Raw genomic sequence first — 20,906 nt, 5'->3', positions numbered from 1 at the left:
ATAAAGTCTAAATACATCAAATAGCTCATGCGTAAAATACATCTCTGCATAACAATAGTGGAGCGCACGAACAGAGTAACATTCAAAACGTGCTAAATGTTACCAAAGACAAATAGCAGGTGGAGAGGATTTTATAGATGTAACAGAGACATTCAAAACCATAAGGTTTATTATTAAGTGATGGAAACTTTAGCTAGAAAGACACCATCAATAGGTTAGAACACAGTGGCTAACTAGACGGCATAGGAGATTAAGGGGGCAAAGAGAAAAAGCAAGGTAGGCAAGAAGGTGGCCTTTAGGAAGTACTTTTAGAGAACACTGAGTACATAATCTTTAAAAAAGGGATGCTCATCAGTAAAGAAATGAAGTTCTGGATGGCTGTCTCTAGACAGAAGCTGATGCCAGCAGAGAAAAGTGGCATCTTTGCTGTGCACTTTCTTTTCTGCACAAGTTCTTTCTGTCTCAGAGCTCCTTTACTTTTTTCTTTTGGACTACATTGGACTGAAATGGGTTTATGGATCAGTCCCCTTACTCAGTTAAATGATAAATAAATAAATACATGCTTACATATATACATATTTAGCAAGACTTGCTGTCTCCCATATTGCTGAGGTTAGAGGAGTTCTGGAACACTGAAGGTACATTTATTAGTAAATCAGGGATTGTTTTCACAGGATTTAAGTACTTTTAGCAATAGGTAATGGGCATTTGGTAGAAGCAGCCATCCCAGTCAGACATACACGATACGACCTCACATCCGTAAACAAGTCTTTGGAAAGCTGGAGTAAAATAGCATATGATCGAGAGTCCTAGGGAAATTATTGCAACATGCAGATAGCAGATACTGTTCTGTAACATGTCCTGACTGCAGAAAGTGAATTAGGACATGCTATGCTATAACATATTGTGCAGTTCCTTTACTTTATTAGGACCTTTAATGGAGAAGATGTAAGCTAGTTATGCAGTTGGGTTTCATGTACTACAAAGCTTTTAAAATAGTAATATGTCTACGAACTGCAAACAAAGCACCTCAATGTACATCTATTTATTATTTGCTTCATAACCTCAAATGTAACACAATGTCACTAGCTGCTGAATTTGTGACACAAAGCAGCTTCATCCTTTAGGAAATCTGTCCCTGAAAGGTAATTTGTCTGGAAATTTTCAATTGTCAGTTGAAAAGTGTTAAGAGATTCCTTATTACCATCTGTCTTCAGTAAATTCACTGAGACACAAAAGCAGTTCAAGACAAGATATTTATTATTCAGATTAGATTGGCAGTATAAAGCAAAGTGTAACACAAACTAAACTGGAATAACTAATATTGCAGACTTTTAGTTCATGAAACAAAGTATAGTCTAGTTCAGAAAAATTCCTTCAAATCATAATTCAGATCCATGACTGACAGAAATAAGCAGTCATCATTCAGAACCTGTCAATGTTGCTACATTTCTGCAGGTTCTCCTTACAGTTCTATGTTCGCATGATTTCATCCAAGCAGCACACAAACAAAGATGTATTAATTATAGAATATGTAACAAAACAGACAACTGCTTCTCTTCAACAAACAATGTTCCATAATATTCCATTGTTTCATAACAAAGCAGTATTAAGAAGTTTTATTCAAAGTGGCAACATATAGTTGCTGTACCCACACCTTTCAGAGCACAAACATTCTTCTGGTTTGAAATACAGAAATCCATTTTGTCAGCTGTAACATTAGATAATTCTATTAGAGAAAATCCATTTTGACACTACGTTTTTGATATTTCAATAAATACTCAACAAAAAGTTCAGTATATTTTTTACTTGTAATAGCGGAAAACCTTAAGAAAGTATAACTTACTGCATCTTGTATGTGATTGAGAAGATGAGATTAGATTGTATAATATGTTTTAAGTTTAGAGAGTAAGCAAAATATAGTGCAGCTGTGTTGAATCAGACTGATGCAACCCAATAAAAATGTGTCATGTATCTACCAGTTGTTCTTCATAAGCAGGGATATAGTGAATTTTCGTTTTGTACTCTGTCTCTTATTGTTACCCTCCCCAGTCGTCTACTTTGCCCTACCCACTGCAGTCATTCATGCAGCCCTGCTCCTCAAAATAATGGCCAGTTTCCCAGCTACTACATCATCAGTCAATACAAAAGCAGTTACTCAATGGATCAGGTGTTGTCATTTCCATCTGAATTCAACCTGTGGGTTATCATATCTGACTCAGGTCTGAGACTGGCCATATACCATAGACTTCAGCCTGTCGAGCTGTACCTCCTCTACTCATAATTCTTTGTTCCTCAGGACTACCCAAGATGTAGCTTGCCACCATTCCTGGATAGTATCCTGGTCGATTGTTCAGTCAGAGTGTATCCTTTTTTTTTTGGTGTTTTAAAGTATTTAGAGTGATTTTTTTTTCTAGGTCTCCTACCCTTGTGTTCACTATGGGTCTATATGACAGTATCGAATGGACTAAATAGCGAATGCTATGTAGTCAATTTGATACTGTCGAAATGGCAAAATAGCGAAGTCACGGAACATCAAATTTTTTCCCAGGGAAAAAATTCAGTGGTCCGTCTTTGGGACTTTGCCATTTCCTCCACTGTGTATATTTAAGTAGGTGGGGTGTGGGGGGCAAAGCCCCCCACTTAAATTTGTGTTTAAGTTTTTTTTTTTTTTTTTTACGGAGCAGTGAATTTTTTCCCTGGGAAAAAATTTGCTGTTCCGTTTGTTCGATATTTTGTTGTTTAGATATTATCGGTATGATGAAATAGCATTCGCTATTTTCATCGTACGATAATATAATATAGACACGTTCATTACTGTGGTTTCTTTTAACTAATGTGTGTTAGTGTTTTAGTGCATCTGCTTTGTGGACTGCTTCAACAAATATGTTTGATAGGTGGAGGCACAGCCAACACGCTCTATAACTGTTGCAGCTATGGTACATACTGCCCCAGGTACTGTAGAAGCAACTATAAAACTAAAAGGACTGTTAATGGTTCGTGATAACCCTCTGCTGGATTTATGTACCAGCCTAGAAGAAGGTATGTCAACAAGTAAAAAGAATGTTATTGATGAAATAGTGAAATTGCAACAAGTTCTTAAATCTCTGCGCTTAAAAATGGAACAGTATAAGAGGTTACAGTGGTAGAGACCCAATTTTAAAGTTTACTTAAAATTGGGTATTGTTCCAAGAGGGCTTAGAATCACCACAATGCCCACTTATGGGAACAAATACCAAGACTTACTATTAAAGTGGTAAGAAATGAATTTGAACTTGGGAGCCGAATACATGAAGCTCATGAATGCGTTTTTTTTCTGTGCATGAATCTGAGTTAGCTAAGGAAATAGAAACATTAGAAAATGAACTGCTTCATGCTTGTGAATTTGCTGCTATTGCCACTGAATATAATGACCTGTTTATCTATCTGAAAAGATTTGAAGACAGGCTCATTGCTGTTAAAAAGCGCAAAATATTACGAGATGTGAATGATTTTAAAAACAGAAATAACTTCTTTTGGCCCAAAGATGACAACCAGATGAATGAGCGAGTGACAGAATCGATAAGCCAACCAGTGAATGAGGCAGGAGGGTCTGCACACACTATGCCTCAGCCAAGAAAAAGTGGGAGTGCTGCATCTGAACTAGATAGTTTCAATGCTGAAGATAAGCCTATAATGAGACCTAAGGTTTTTAAAAATAATTCTGCTAGTGTTCAGAATTCTGTTAGTGTTCAGGATGAAGTTGCTAACAGAATTACTATATTGCCAACTCAGAAGGGCAGTGAAAGTGAAAATGAACGGAGTGATTTTTTACGGAAACAGTTCTGTTTGCAGAAACCTGTGGCAGTGAAAGAAAGGGTCAGAGGTTGCAGCAGCAGTCGGAAACAGATGAGAAATCAAGAAGAAACAGACCAGAGAGGCTACAACAGAAGCCAGGTAGGACAAGATCTGAGAAACAAAAAGATGAAGAGGTGAAGACAGCAGTGACTAATGTATTTAATTTATCAAGCTGTGTGCTGACTGCAGCACAACTGAGACTTTTGAGTAAAGGCTTAACATTTGTGCCTTCAGTGGCAGGTGATTTAAATGACATGCTTACTGAATTAAGGTGCTTTGCAAGAAATTTTGATTTAAAGTAGCTGTATAAAAATTCTCAATTTAATAATGTTTTAAAACGAACTAGTACATTTATACCTAACAGTACACCCACTGTAAAAGCTTTTGTGAGTATGTGTGAACAGGAATTGTATGAGTTGCAAATTGTTTGTGTAGGCTGTGATAGCCGATTTATAGCATTTATAAGTGTTTACTGTATCTGTTTCTGCTTGTTTTCTGAAAAAAAAATATATATATCTCTTGTTTTCCCGCCTTACTGAGCTAGATTAGTCCAGTTTCAGAGCTTGCTGATCCCTGGACTTTGTTTGCAGTTCCTGTTACTGATTCTTTGCCTAATTTGGAAGAGAGGAAGTTCCCTTGCTTACCAGTGGGAGTGGGAAGCATTGAGCTGCCTGTTGGTCCAGTTTTGTGAGGTTTCAGCCAGTAACTTGTAGTCTATTGGTCGTTTTGGGCCAGTTCCTAGCTTCTTTCAGCCCCCTGATATAAAACACGCTAAGCGTTTAGCGTGATTTAGCGATTTAGCTGAGCTGCTACACACTAGGGCAGCCCGGTTAAGCAGATTTAAACTATTAGGGCTACCTAAAGTCCACTCTTCAAATTTTCCCTTAAAACTACCTTCCTCGAACTGTACTACTGATCTAATCAGCATATCCTATAACTAAAAAGATCATCTCTACCTGACTCCGAGTAGACTATTCTTTATCTGTTAAACCTAGCACTTGCTCCTACAGTACTTATCACCTTGATACAGCACTCTTGTTATAGATAGTACCCCAAAAAGGCGAACCCCATTTCTCGGACACCCACATCCCCAGAAATCTCTGTTAAAGTTTTTTTGTCTATTCCTTCTAGCATGTCGAGGGATCAGTTGCTAGTGTCCTCTCCTGCTCAGCTGTTGAACCTGGGAATACTGAGGCAATGTTACAATTGCCTCATGTACACAGACAACCCTCTCCTCCTCCCACAAAACACAAATACATGCGAGAGATGCAACTATACGGCCAAACTGGAGGCTGAGCTCTCTCAACATAGGACTGGCAAGACCAGACAGGAGGAGAAGGTTACCACACACACTATAGACCCAGTCTCACATAGTACCATCACAACCTCAAATCATACACATAAACACACAAAGACATACTCGAGGCTCTGAGCAAAATCTACCAAAACAGCAGAGGCCACCAAAGCAGACACCCAAACAACTACCACCTCAGAACGCAACACCTGCAACACATAGACCTCACAGTCAGAGTGTCAAACAGTCACAGCCCTTAAGGCCAAACACAATGCCAGACACACTAGTCATTGGTGACTCCATAGTCAGACACACTGACGTCCCGCTCACCAGACTGAGTAAGGAGAGGGTTACAGTAAGCTGCCTGTCGGGCGCTAGAATCTGCCACATAACGCAAGCACTCAGGTCTCTCAACAGCAGGTACTCAGTCATTGTCCACGCTGGTGTAAACGACCTGAGACGCACCTCCTTGGACTACATGAAAAGAGACATTGAGGAGCTCTCTGATTATGTAGCCCAGGCAGGTATGACCCTGACCTTGAGCAGTATCCTACCTTCACCAAGAATGATGCCACAATACAGAGATAAGATGATCAGCTTTAACAATTGGCTTAAACTCTGGTGTCATTCAAAGGGGATCCAATGTCTGTCTGCCTGGGATGACATGCTGGACAAGCCACGCTGCTTCAAGGGACGGCTTGCACCTGTCACCCTGGGATTCCGGATATTGGCAAAGGCTCTTGCCACCCCATAGTGCCTTTTAGGCAAGGCTCAAATTCTAAGCCTACCACCCTAGAACACAAAAATGGAAAAAGCTAAGGGTAATGCTGCTCAATGCCAGAAGTCTCAATCTCAAAATGCATGCACTCGAGGCCCTTCTCAGTATGGAGAACATCGATGTCTGTGCTGTGACAGAAACCAAGGCTCCTGAGAGCACCCCAGCACTATCAGGTTTTACCTCATACCATGCTCCGCCCCAAAATCCGGACAATACCAAGAAAGGAGGGGGGGTATCCATATTCATCAAGGACACCCACACCTCAAGATTGGTGGCAACGCACGATGCATCGGAGACCATCCAGGTGCAATTAACCATAGGCAAGACTGCTCTGCAAATTGTAGCATGTTACAGGCCACCCTCACAAACTCAGGAACCTCACATGGCTTTCCTGAAAACACTGGAGGGGATAAATGTATCTCCAAACACCATCATACTAGGTGACTTCAATTACCCTAATATAGACTGGGAACACTACTCAAGCCCAAATACCCTAGCCCAAAAGTTCCTGGAATTCATAAACTCAAACGCCATGGAACAACTGGTCACCATCCCCACAAGAGGAGAAAACATACTTGATCTCATCATCACGAACATGGGAGCACAATGTTCGACACCGGAAGTATACCCCTCACTGGTGAGATCAGATCACAAACTAATCTCGCTGGAGGTCCTCATCCCACCCCACCTGAAATAAAAAGACCACAGTAAAGAACTTCTCAAAGCCGACTTCACCCTTCTAAAGACTAGTGTGGTCTCCTTTAAGGCCCCGAGCCAGTGGAAAACAGTACCCAAGCCGCTGAATCACTTACAAATGCCTTCTACCAGCACCTACAGGACTGCATGGATAAGGCAATCCCAAGCAAAACAAAGACTCTTTGTACCAAAGGCAAGCGTCCAGTCTGGTGGACCCCAGCCATAAACAAACTCTACAACAAAAGGAGGAAGCTACTACAAGATAGAGCAAAATCCTTAAAAGGTAAGACACCTTTGATCACTACAAGTAAAAACTAAGAGCTCTCATAAAATCATCCAAAGCAAACTTTGAGAGAAAAATAGCTAAAGACTCAAAAGACAATCATAAGGCCTTCTTCAGCTATGTTAGAAACCTGGGAGGAAACTCCCAGATATGCTCAGAACTAGTTCAAAATGATGTGAAGATTACTGATCCTACAGACATTGCCAACATACTGGCTGACAGGTTCAGTGCAAACTTCTCCCCCCCCAAAAGGAGAGATATCTATACCAAACGATTGTAGCCCCCCAAACATCTCTAACGCCCAAGTGAGAACTGCTCTCTCCAAAGCAAAAAACACAGCATCCATGGGACCTGATTGTGTCCCCAGCTGTGTGCTCCACGAACTCAACGAGGAATTAAACCCACAGCTAGGACAGCTGTTTAATCATAGTCTCACCTCTGGATACATACCCAGGGAGTGGCGCACTGCGACAGTGGTCCCACTTCATAAAGGCGGTGCCTCCACCGACCCTGGAAATTACCGGCCCATTAGCTTGACAAGCCTTATCTGCAAAGCCATGGAGAGGATCATAATGGATCTCATAAACAAAGACATAGGGAATTTGCAGACTTTGGATCCAACCCAGTTTGGCTTTGTCAAAGGCAGATCATGCCTTTTAAACTTGGTTGACTTTTTCGAAACAGTCACCAAAGCCATTGATGAGGGAAAGGCAGTCCATACAGCATACCTCGATCTGGCGAAAGCTTTCGATACAATACCCCACTCGGGTATCATTGAAAAACTCATCAGCTTAAATGTTTACCCATACATCATAAGATGGGTTGCAAACTGGCTGAGTGACAGAACCCACAGGGTCAGAGTTGCTGGCGCCATGTCAGACTCTAAGCCTGTCACAAGTGGTGTCCCACAGGGCTCAGTCCTGGACCCACTCTTGTTTGGCATCTACTTCTCCGAAGTACAAGCAAACACAGGAGGGTTATGGCTGACAAAGTTTGCAGATGACTGCAAACTGGGCCGAGTCGAAAACACATCTGACACAGATATCCTTCAGAAAGGTCTCACAGAAACGGATAACTGGTGCCAGAGCCATGGCCTAAAGTTAAATGCCAAGAAATGCATAGTCATACCCTTCGGGGAAAAACAAGGATGTCCTTCAAGGATGCATCTGCAGTCCTTACAAATGGGTTGTCCTGTCGTCAGGCAGCCCTTCGGTCGGCCGGATTCCAAAGTCTGGGTCCGGCTTCGGCTGGTGTCGCACTTCACCCGACGTCATAGCTGCATTAACTCGGGTATAAAGGCATCAGCCGACGCCATCTTCCTCAGTCTTTCTTGCCGCGTGGCGCCCGAAGCAGAAGCTGTTCGCAAGTGCCGGTCGGTCAGATCCAGAGATTACTACTACCGAATACTACTTCGATGACTTCTAAAAAGCTAAGTACCCCGTTGGGGACTCTTTCTTGCCTCAGCCGATGTCAGAGAAAGTTAATAACTGTTTATCCTGTGGGAAACAAATACCTCATAAAGATTTCCACTCCTACTGTATACATTGCTTAGGCCCAGACCACGACGTAGCAGCTTGTCTAGCCTGCTCTTCTTTTAACCGACGGACGCTCAGACGTCGGTCGGAGTTTGCTGAACAAATTTTCGGCTCTGATTTTGCCTACATTATGCCGTCGGATCCTCCGACAGCGCAAATTTCCAAAAAACGAAAAGAAAAGGACCGACACTCGCGGTCCGCGGTCTCGGCCGAAACCACGATTAAGCAAACCGCGAGTGTCTCGGTTTCGGCCGAAACCGAGCAAGCAGTTCTTTCTCCAGCTGAAACCATGCCTTCTACCGAGGCCTCTTCTAACCTGGTAGAATCTGCTTCTGAAAATCAGCCTTCTGTTGCGGTTTCCCAGGATTTATCACACACAATTCCCCTGGATATTTCAACCCCTACACGTGGAGCTGCTAGGCCTCCTGCAGCCATGTCTATTAAGGCCTTTGCCAGGGCTAAAGCAGCCAAAGCTTCAAAATCTGTGCCTGCCAAACTCCCCCCACACAGGCCCAGCACTAGCTCTCATATGCTATCTTTGGCTGAGGATTTAATTTCTTTAATTCGTGGTTCCCAGCCCCATCCAGACAGGTCCTCTCTCCCTCCTCCAGAAAAGAGACCTAGAGCAGAGCCCCCTGAACCAGTATCCACTGATGGTTCCTCTGATGAATCAGAACATTCAGAACTTCCTGAGGCTCCTTATTCTCCTTACGAAGACTCTGATGCTGAAGAGTCCATTCTTTCAGCCTCTCCACCTGAGGAATTTTCCTTTGGGGAAACATTGCATGCTATGAGGGAACATTTTCAGTGGCAGGGCCAAGATTTTTCAGACTCCAGGAAAAGGCTTAGAACCTTTCTACATTTGCCACAACATAGGCCTTTGGCTATACCTCCAGTTCTTTCTGTTGTAGATGATGCATTTAATGATGCTTGCACTGCTCCTAATTCATTACCTCCGGCTCCTGCTAAGCCCGATAGGTTCTACAGGGTCCCGGACACTCACCATCATTTATACAAGGCTCCCTTTGCAGATCCAGAGACCATCGCCCAGCTGCTACTTCTACTAAAAACCCCCTCCCCTCTGAAAGGGAATCCAGGTCCTTAGAGAGATGGGGTAAAAAAGTTTACACTTCTGCTACCTTGTCAGCTAGGGCTTTGAACTGCCAATTTCATATGATTCAATATCAAGAGTTTATGCTTGACCAGTTAACTAAAAAGCTTTCCTCTGAAGAATCTTTAGATAAGAAATATGTTCAGGAAATGGTACATAACATACAGCAGGTTAGTAACCATTCTTTAAAATGCGGCTATGATGCACTGGAGGCTTCCTTTAGATCAGCCATGACTGGCACAGTTATCAGGAGACATGCATGGTTGAAAGAACAGGCATTACCAGACCATGTCAAATCAAAGCTTTTGGATGCACCCATGGACAAGGTCAATTTATTTGGTTCCTGCAGCAGGTGCTAAAAAAGATGGAAGAGAAGGCAAAATCTGTACAAACGGTGAAAGATTTTTTACAGGTTCAACCTCCAAGGTTTAGCAGGAACTGGCCCTCCAAGAATTGGTCCTTTCCAGACTCCTCTAAGGCCCAGAGAGGCAGGAACAGGCGTTCAAGAGGCAGAAACCAATCCAGGGGTGCCTACAGGGGACGCCAATGGCAAGGTAACAACCAGCGAGGCACAGACGCCGCCACCACCACTACAACAACTCAATCACAGTGACTTGACAGTGGCACCGCCTACCAGGGAACAACTAGAAGCACCCTTAGGCGGAAAACTAACATTATTCTCAAAAAACTGGCACTGCATAACAAGGGAAAAATGGATTTTGCAAACTATAGACCAAGGTTACAGGTTCCATTTCCATACTCTACCAGGGAAGAGAGGAATGCCAAACCTACCACCTTCTCAAAGGACAGAAGCTCTAAAACAAATATCTCAGCTATTAAGAATGAGAGCTGTGGAAAGGTACCACCTATGGAGCAAGGAAATGGATTTTACTCCAGACTCTTACTGGTACCAAGAAAAGAAAACAAATGGAGACCCATTCTAGACCTGTCCACTTTAAACACATTCCTTATTGTTCCAAAATTCAAAATGCTGACCCTACAGCAGCTTCTTCCCATGCTGGGCAAGGAGTCTTGGCTGGTAACTCTAGATCTCAAGGAGGCATACCTGCACGTCCCCATAAGACCAATTTGCAGAAGATACCTCAGATTTCTTGCAGGATCAGAGCATTATCAATTTTCAGCATTGCCCTTTGGCTTATCTACTGCGCCCAGAGTGTTCACGAAATGCCTGGCATCAGTAATCGCTCATTGCAGGCTTCAGGGAATCCAAATTTATCCCTACCTGGACGACTGCCTGATACAAGCGGACAACAAAAGCAAACTAGCAGAAGACTTACAAAGAGTCATTTACCTGCTGCAAGCCTTGGGATATACAGTCAATATAAAAAAGTCAAGGCTGATTCCATCCCAAAGAATAACCTTTCTGGGTGCAGAGCTGGACACATCAAAACAAATGGCATTCCTAACTGCAGAAAAGAAAGAACAACTACCTCTCTACTTCTTGGCATTATCAAAGCAGAACCACCTAACTGCAAGAAAAGTACTGCAAGCTCTAGGCTTCATGGCATCCTGCATAATTCTGGTCCCTCATGCCAGGCTGCATATGAGAAAGCTACAGTGGTACCTGAGGAATTTGTGGTCCCAGCACAAGCACAGCCTAGAAACCAAAATTCCAATAATACCATGCCTGAAACAAGAGTTCCTATGGTGGGCTCAGGCCTGTCAATCAAACATAGGATTACCCTTCTGCAACAGCCAACCAAGCCAAACCATCACGACAGATGCCTCAGACCTCGGTTGGGGAGCACACATGCAGGGCAAGTGCATACAAGGCTTATGGACTCAAGAACAGCTGCACCTACACATAAATCTAAAGGAAATGCTGGCAGTAAAATTGACAATCCAGTCATTCAGACCATTTCTCCAAGAAGGTCAGTTGATGATAAGGACAGACAACACCACAGTTATGTGGTACATCAACAAACAGGGGGGCACTCATTCATATCCTCTATGCCGGCTGGCACTGGACCTATGGGATGTGGCCCTGACCTACAACATTCAGTTACAAGCAATCTTTGTACCGGGAAAAGAAAACATTCTAGCGGACATATTAAGCAGAACAACCACAGATGCCCACGAATGGATGCTTCATCCGGACATCTTCAAAGCCATCACAAGAATGGGGATTACCACAAATAGACTTGTTTGCATCTCCGTCAATCACCAGCTAAAGAAATTCTGCACGAGGACGTACCACCCACTTGCTTGGAAGGTGGACTCTCTTTCAGTTGGAAAAGCCTGACAGCATACGCATTTCCACCACTTCCTTTGATGCACAAGGTGCTTCTGAAGATCAAAGAGGACCGTCCCAAGATCATTCTGATAGCTCCAGACTGGCCAAGACAACATTGGTACCCATTGCTGAGGAGCATGTCTCGGGAACAAATATGGACACTACCCCTAATCCCATTATTGTTAACACAGAACAATTACAACATCCTGCATCCAAACCTGAAAACACTGCAGCTAACTGCCTGGAACATTACATAACAGCAATTAACCCAATCTTATCCCAAAGGGTTAAAGACATAATCCTGGAGGCACGCAGACCTTCAACAAGAAAGAATTATGCTGCAAAATGGAAAAGATATTTCATTTGGAGTACTGCAAAGGAGAAGATGTGACTCTAGTAAACATGGCCAACATCCTGGAGTACTTGGCAGAGCTCTTCCACACAGGCCTGTCCTACTCTTCCATCAAGATACATGCATCAGCTATTTCAGCACAGTATAGCTTGGATCCTCCTGTCTTCTCTCATCCCTGCTCAGACAATTTCTGAGAGGAATTAAAAATGTGAAACCTCCCAGGAAACCACCATTGCCAGCATGGGACTTGAACTTTGTGCTAGAGAAATTGACACTTCCTCCTTTCGAACCAGCAGCAACAGCAGAATTACAATACTTATCATGGAAGACTGCTTTCCTGCTGGCAATAACCTCAGCAAGAAGGGTCTCTGAACTACAGGCACTAATGGCAGTACAACCCTTCCTGATCTTCCATCAAGATAGAGTGTCTATGAAAACAAATCCTACATTTATGACTAAGGTGGTATCCAGAGTGTCATTAAACCAGGCTATTCACCTACCTACATTCTTCCCAAACCCACAGAACAGGGGAGAAAGACTTTTGCATACCTTGGATGTACACAGGCAGTTACGCTACTACCTGGACAGGACTAAGTCGAATAGAAAAACTGACCAGCTTCTGGTAGCATATGCCACAGGAAAGGAAGGAAAACCAATTTCGAAACAGACAATCTCCAAATGGATAGGAAATTGCATTAGATTTTGTTACTCCTACCATGGAAAGAAAACTCCAGAGAACATCAGGCCTCACTATTCAAGAGCTACAGCCACTACCACAGCTTTCTTACGAGGAGTGGCTACCAAGGACATTATAGAGGCTGCTACTTGGACCTCCGTGCATACATTTGCCAAGCATTACAATTTACCTTTATACTCTAGATCCCGAGCAGGTTTTGCCACTGCTGTTTTGCAAGGGATCCTAGCTACACCATAATCACTACTCTTCCTCCTCCCCTTGTTTAGCTATGGTATTCTACCCATTTGTAAGGACTGCAGATGCATCCTTGAAGGACATAGTACAGTTTAGTACCTACCATAAATGTAGATGCCCGAGAGGAATGCATCTGCAGTCAGGATTACCCACCATCCTTCCCCTCTGAGGTACTCCTAGGGTATTTGCCAGCCTTCAGCTAGCTTGGGGGGGATCTATTATGGTGTATTTGTTTGTATATATGTACAAACATGCTTATTTTATGTGTTTGCTCTCTATTATTTGGAGTCATTGGCATTTATCCAAATTTAGCCTTCCAAAAAGGGCACCTGGCATCTGGGGCAAGAAACACTGAGGAAGATGGCGTCGGCTGATGCCTTTATACCCGAGTAACTGCAGCTATGACGTCGGGTGAAGTGCGACACCAGCCGAAGCCGGACCCAGACTTTGGAATCCGGCCGACCGAAGGGTTGCCTGACGACAGGACAACCCATTTGTAAGGACTGCAGATGCATTCCTCTCGGACATCTACATTTATGGTAGGTACAAAACTGTACTTTACCCCTAGCTACCATATAGGTGGCAATACACTGAGCACAGAAGAAGTTATTAGGGACCTGGGGACCCAGGTTGACAGTAGCCTGTCATTCGACACCCATGTAGCTAAAGTAGTTAGGAAGACCTTCTACATTGCCCACCTTATCATGAAGGGATTCACATCTAGATCAAGGGAGGTCATAGTTTCCCTGTACTCATCACTCATCAGACCAATGATTGAGTACAATGCCCCATTCGGAATGTATCTGACCCGACACTTGCAGCAGCTGGAGAGGCCACAAAAGTTCCTCACCAAAAGGATAAAGGGTCTCAAAATCTGTCCTATGCTGCCGACTGAAAGAACTTCAGCTCTATTCAGTCGCTTGCTCAGAGGTGACCTGTGCCTGACATACAAGGCCATGTCAAACCCAGATTTGATGAATATGCTTCACCTCAATAAATCTAGATCCGTCAGAGCCACAAGGGCGGGAGACTTAAACCTTGACACGGCTATTAATAGGACGTGCTGGAGGGATAGATTCATCACCCAAAGACTCCCTATGCTGTGGAACAAAATCCCGGTATATGTGAGGCAGAGCACCTCGCTGGCCTTGTTCAAGAGAAATCTTGACCAATGGATGGGAGATCGCAGATATACCCCAGGGATTACCTCAGTGTCACTGCTCGACAGAGGCACAGCAAAACAATGGGTATAGTTCCCCATACTAAAGGGGTGACGTAAGCCACAAAACTATGGGCTAGGCTTGTAAATGCCCTCGGGCAGATAGCCTAGTATAAACCTATGAACCTATGAAGTTGTATTTTTCTAATCAAAACGAAGAAAGTTTTTTAACCTTAGTAGTGAAGAAAAAGATGCACTCACTACTTTTATGTTTGAACAAAGATATAATTATTAAATCTGCAAAGGGGGAAAAATAGTTATTATGGACACAGTGCAATATAATGAATGGATGCATGAATTTTTATCTGATACTTCAACCTTTGTGAAAGTTGATTGGAAGTTTACATCGAATGGTATTATGAAGGCTAAAACTTTTTTATATGAAATATTGTTGGATGGCTCAGTTACACCAGAGACATATAATTATTTATGTATGGTTAACCCAGTTACACTCTTTCTATATGGACTGCCCAAGATCCATAAGAATTTAGTCAGGCCTCCAATGAGACCTATTGTGTCAGGTAAGAAATGGGCTACAGTAGCTATTTCTAAATACCTGGATAGACAATTAGTGCCTGCTTTGAAATATTGTTACAGTTATATCAAAGATAATCATGATTTTTTTACAGATGTTAAATGAGTGGTCTCTAACAAATGTGAACTCTAATATTCTTCTAGTAACCATGGACATTAGGTCACTTTTTACAATGAGTATGGAGTTGAATCAGTAAGGGAGTATCTGACAATACGTAAGGTATATGATACAACAAAAGTGAACTTATTATGTTCTATGTTGGATTGTGTCTTGAATAACAACATATTTATGTTTAATGATGATTATTACCATCAATGTATGGGGGTGGCTATGGGTACGCCGACAGCAAACACCTATGCTAATCTAGTTCTCGCTAGATGGGAAGAGCTATACATATTTTGAGAAGCAGAGATGTACTATAAAAATGAACATTTAATGTTCTTTAAAAGATTTGTAGATGATGCCTTCCTGCTGTGGAATGGCACTAAGGAAGAACTTAATGTGTATGTAGAATTTCTGCATACTACTACAGACATTTTGAGATTTGAAGTGAATTCATCTTTTGATGAAATTAATTTTTAGATGTAGCCATCTCTAGGGATGATGTGCATTTTAATTCTAAAATTCATAGGAAAGATGTACAAGTTAGGAAGTATGTACACCCACAAAGCTTAAACCCAGGCATATGTTCAAAGGAGTAGTAAAAGGACAGCTCATGCGAGCTAGTAGACTTAGTACTAAAGATGCAATTTTTGAGCTGGAAATTAATGAGATGGCAGACTCTTTTATGGAAAGGGGCTATAATAAAGTTCTAGTACAAGAAATGAAGGGAACAGTGACTGGTCTAAGGAATGATACAACCAAACCATATTTGAGTGGTGGGGCTGATAATGCTGTAGTGGAGAAAACCAAACCAAATAGGACTATGAATAAATTAAATTATATGATGAAGTATAACCGGCATGCAAGTCTTGTTAAGCAGATAATCCAAAAGAGCTGGACTATACTTGCATCCAGTCAAGAAGTGGTTGATGTAGTAGGTGAGATACCACAATTTGTTTATAAAAGAGAAAGGAATTTAAAGCAATATTTGTGCTATAAGGATGTAAAGAGAGATAGTGTGCTACAAGAAACTATTAAATCTAACACTAAACTGTGTTATAACTGCACACGTTGTGCAGATATTAATATGGATCTATGTTTTGTACATCTTATTAGTCAAAAGACATTTGAATTTAGAGCTGCTGGAACATGTAATACAGAAAATGTGATTTATTTTGCTAACTGTGTGTGCTGCCAATGTTTTTATGTTGGGAAGACAAAAAATTAAAGGAGAGAATAAGTGCACATTGTTCTGATATTCGTAGGAATGTTTCTACAAATGCTTTGGCTAAACATGTAGCAACTGCTGGTTTGTTTGTTTGTGTCTTTCGGCTTTTCCCAGTTAGGGATCGCCACAGTGGAACTCCGGTCCGCTAATGATTGGCAGTAGATTTTTACGTACTGGCTTGCCGGGCCTAACGCACAACCTTCAACGAAGGATGCCCATTCACGCATGTCACCACACAGAAGACACTGTAACTGAGAATCGAACGGGCAACGTCTAACTGTCTGGCGACAACGCTACCGCAGCACCACCACCATGTAGCAACTGCTGGTGTTGAGCACAAATTTCAGTTCAGAATCTTGCAAGTAGTGTTTAAGAACAAAAGTGGGAGTGACTTAATAAACAAGACATAACTGGCTGAATATAAATGGATTAATTTTTTTAGAGCTGATTATATGCCAGGCCTGAAAGTAAATAATAGTATAAAACTAATTTTAAAAGATAGACATGACAGAATATAAGCCTTAATAAGGCTTAGTTTTAAAGCAAAGTTGTTATAAGATGTGGGCACTTTAAAGATATAATTGCTGCTAATATTGAGTTTGCATTTTAATTGGCTGTGCTGTTGTATATATGCCTGTGCTAGGTTAGGACAGTTTTATGCAACACTGAAGAAGAGCTTTTTACTCAAAAGCTTTGTTTTGCTATTTATGCTGTCTATATTCTGAGTCATTAAACTTTTGTTGAACAGTGGACTTGGATTGTGTTTTTTCATTGGATTAGTGCTTTTTATTTGTGTGTTAGATTTTGTTTTTAGGGGCTTTTCCCACCTTCGTGTTTTTTTTTTCCTAGGTTTAGTATTTGAAGCTTTTTGTTTGTCTAGTGTTTTCAGTATTAGACCTTGCAAGCCAAATGTTGCAATTCAAATCTCCTTAATTTTTACTGTGTTCTTAATTCTGGATTGATAGGTTTAGTTAGGTTTATTTTTTTGGATATGGGGAAGGAATATATGAAGTGTTTTGCTTGTGGGCACAAGTTCTCCTGACAGAATGCCCACAACTGGTGCATGTATTGTTTAGGGACTTCTCATTTTGATTCCCCTTGTACCATTTGTGAAGGTTTCAGTACCTACACCATTAATTAGAGGAGGGATAGGTTGGTCCTGAAAGGACTTTTACCAGCTGGTGATTCTTCTTTGGTTTCCTCTAGCAAGGAGGAGGTTTCCAATCAGGGTCACAGGCAAGGCTCCAAGGACCCCAAAGCAGTTAAGGGAAAATAAAAGTGTTCATCTCCCTCATTGTCTTCTGGTCCACTGTATCTGAAAGTCCCAAGACCTTTGGCTACTTTGGCAGCTGTAGTATTGTCGTCAGCTCTCCCTCCTTGGAGCCAATTACCTTTGGCACCAATTGCGGGGAAGGATGTGTCACCTGCTATTAGTATCCCTAGTCCCTTGTTTTCCAAGGCTGCACTTCATAGAGGACTTTTACTTCCTTCTCCCTATCTGTACCACTGGAGTCATCACCAGAGTCATCCCAGTCTTCTCCCAAGATCTGAACATCTCTAGTTTAGATCTAGTTGCCAGAGCCTTCTTCCAGTAGGTGACCCTCCAAGCCTCCTTGGGTGGTTTTATCAGATCAATCATCCTGGTCAGTCAGGAGTTTAAGACCCACAGATTTGGAGCAGCTGATGCGGTCATTTTTACAGGCACAGATACAGTTAGGACTTCCCCTCAGCTTCAGGCCCTCAACCTGAAGCTTTGGCTTCTTTACATTGGCTTCTTCCTTTGGGCCTGATGGTTCCAAGTTACTTGGAGCTGATTGCCTTTCTTCCCTTAGGGTCAGATCTGACAGCTTGGCTAACTTCAGCTCCTACCCCATACCTTGGTTTCCTTACCTCTGGCTGTGTCAGAGCATAGTGGGCCTCAGAATCAAAACATGGAGCAGAGTTGTCTGGGTCATGTTCACTGATTTCTGTTTCAGAGTTGTCCCTCCCACTCAGGGCCACTGCTCCGGATAGCTCTGTTCTGGTCTTAGCATTGGGGCAAGCTGGTGCGACCCCCAGGTGTGGTACATCCTTGGGATCTTTGGATCCTGGGTCTGCCTGCTTCAGTTTCTACCTTTGATGTCATAGATACTTTCCGACCAGGAGGAGTGGTCAGGTACAAGTATCCCCCTTCTTTGATGTCTGTGCCTGTGGGTACATGTCATCCTGCTCCGGGACAGCTCACCCTTGGTGGTCTGCAGTCTGCCTTTCCTTCAGGGCCCCCAGTCTCATGTCCAGACACTCCAGGGTGAAAATTTTTGGGCAAGACATGGTGCAAGAGGAAGCACATGGATTTTCCTGAAGAGTCCCTCACCAAGGATGTTTACTTTGAGGAAGCAGAAGGGTCCCCAAAACCCACTGTGAGAACACCTCCTGTGGTAATCTTTTGAAGCTGCTGTGCCAGCATGGGGGATAGACTGCCAAAGCCCCATCTCTGGAGGAGTCTGTATTTTAGGATGGCCTTCAGGATGGGCTCATGCACATTCTGGATGGTTCCCCCTCTGGGTACCCTTATTGACTTGGTGCCCTGGAGGGGGTGGAAGGAGCCCAGTATAAGGGATCCAATCCCTAAGAAGCCATACATTATTTTCTCCCTTCCGAAGGACCAACAATACTGGAGTAAGGGTCCAGCTGTGGGTGCAGTTGTGGTGGTGATAGCCACTAAAAAGGGCATCTCAGAAGAGAGTTCCTCAGTTTATTCCCTGAATAGTGAATCTCTGGTATTTGACCAGTTGGAGAAATGATCCTATACCTCAGCCACTTTCGTACTGAGGACATTGAACTGTCTGCCTCACTTGACCAGAATCCGTATGACCTTGTATCAGATGTGTCCAGGGTGATTAAGGCTCAGCAGACTCTAGAGTCACTCAGATGTCCACATTACAGTCTATTGTTAACATGTCCATGCATCTGCTGTCTAGTGAGGCTGATGGCATGTCCCGAGGCACTGGCGCCAACCTTGCCATATGTCGCCACTCTTGGATGAGGCCTTGTCATTTTGAGGAATGCTTTAAGGCATCCTTTATTAATGCCCCCCTTAACAAATCTTCTTTTTTTGGGCCTAAGATTAAGGACAATTTGACCAGAAGTGAGCAGGATGGCAAGACACTGTCTGCCATGGGAGTATGTTTTGCTACCCCTCAATGGATCATCTCAGAACCAGAAGTAAAGGAAATACCTAATTTTTAGAAAAGTGCTACAGTCTTTCCAGAAAGCTCCTTCTGAGGGACCAGTGTACCATGTCAGAGGGGAGTTAACCACAAGGGTGCTGCCCTCATAGCACATGTGGTCCGCAGAATCAGGCATTTCATGTAGCATTTTCTGGGAGGCCCTTTCAGCCACCCTAAAGGGTTGCCCGACTGTCCAACTCAGGACACAGTTGAGGGTTATCTGCCTCTGCACCCAAAAGCTTGCAAGGCCATCACTTTGTACACATGGCTGTTAAATCACTTGCCTTCCAATGACGTATAAACCAAACACTGGAATTGATGCCAACAGAGTTTATAGTCATTTAGAAGAAAACTCAATTATAGCAATAGAACAAAAGGGTAATAAAAGAAAGTCATATGGAACAAAGGATCATTTTTTTGTTAAATAACGTCATAGTGAAGAACTATAAAAGAGGAAGAATCTAAGTATGGAATGCATAGACTACAAAACAGCATCTGACAGTATCCCACATTCATGGATAAAAGAGTGCTTAAAATATATAAAGATATACCCTACAATAATAAACTACACAACCATGAAACATTAGGAAACCACTTTGCACTTAAGCTGTGATAAAGGACAAATTATTATTCCAGGGATAAAAATTCAAAGGGGGATATTCCAGGGTGACTCTCTGTCACCGCTGCTCTTCTGCCTTGCACTTAACATATTAAGTTGTCTGCTTAACAGGTTATGTCATGGCCATAATTTGGCTCCCAGAAAGCAACAAAGTTTAAAGACTTCTCATCTAATACTGAAGTAGCTGAAAAACACTGGAAACATGAGCCACAAAACATAGAAAATGAAGGTCTACATCACATAAGATCACCCATTACCAAGAGTTCAAAAGATAGATGCAATAAAACCAGATATAGTAGTCCATGAAAAGAAGACAAAAGTAGCATTGATCATTGAAATTGCTACACCCAGTGACTACACTGTCTTGCATACAAAGAGACACAAAGTCATACAATGTCACTGTTTTCAGGCAGAAACAAGAGCAATGTGGAAGAAAGATACCCAGACAGTTCCAATAATAGTAGGAGCAACAGGTCTTATAAAAAAGAATCTACTATCGTATTTAGATACGTTACAGATACATGTAAATCCATACGAATTGCAAAGATTGAAATAATACTCATTTCACTAAATTAAATCATACTTTGACTTAGGAATTTGGTCCATTCCCATCATGGTATTAGAAACCCAAAAAGATTTGGAGAAATTAAAAAGAGTGTTAAGAGTTGTATCCAGAGGCTTTACAATTCCATTTTTGGAAACTCCAAATTTAAATCCCAAACTTCTCTCAGATGCGCCACCCCATAAGAGAATGGCTCATCATTAGTGGACAGATCATGCTTAATCAACTTGGTGTGGACATCTTTGAGAAAGTCACCAAAGAAATGGAAGAGAGCAAAATGGTTCACAATGCCCACCTTGACCTGGTCAAGGCATTTGACACAATACCCCATGCAGGTATTGTTGACAAACTCAAGAGGTTA

At 42.4% G+C, this 20,906-nt stretch overlaps 1 protein-coding gene across 1 annotated transcript in view; it reads left to right on the top strand.

Moving 5' to 3' along the window:
• LOC122791516 overlaps positions 1-20,906 on the top strand; it is a 242,844-nt gene that overhangs the window by 85,782 nt on the left and 136,156 nt on the right. The gene's annotated exons all lie outside the window — the stretch shown is intronic.

This window comes from Protopterus annectens, chromosome 17.part0, assembly GCF_019279795.1.
Source record: "Protopterus annectens isolate FY-2018-M chromosome 17.part0, PAN1.0, whole genome shotgun sequence".
Classification (NCBI taxonomy): Eukaryota; Metazoa; Chordata; order Ceratodontiformes; family Protopteridae; genus Protopterus; species Protopterus annectens.
The sequence above is the reverse complement of the archived record's forward strand: the minus strand, read 5'-3'. Positions and strand labels throughout refer to the sequence as shown.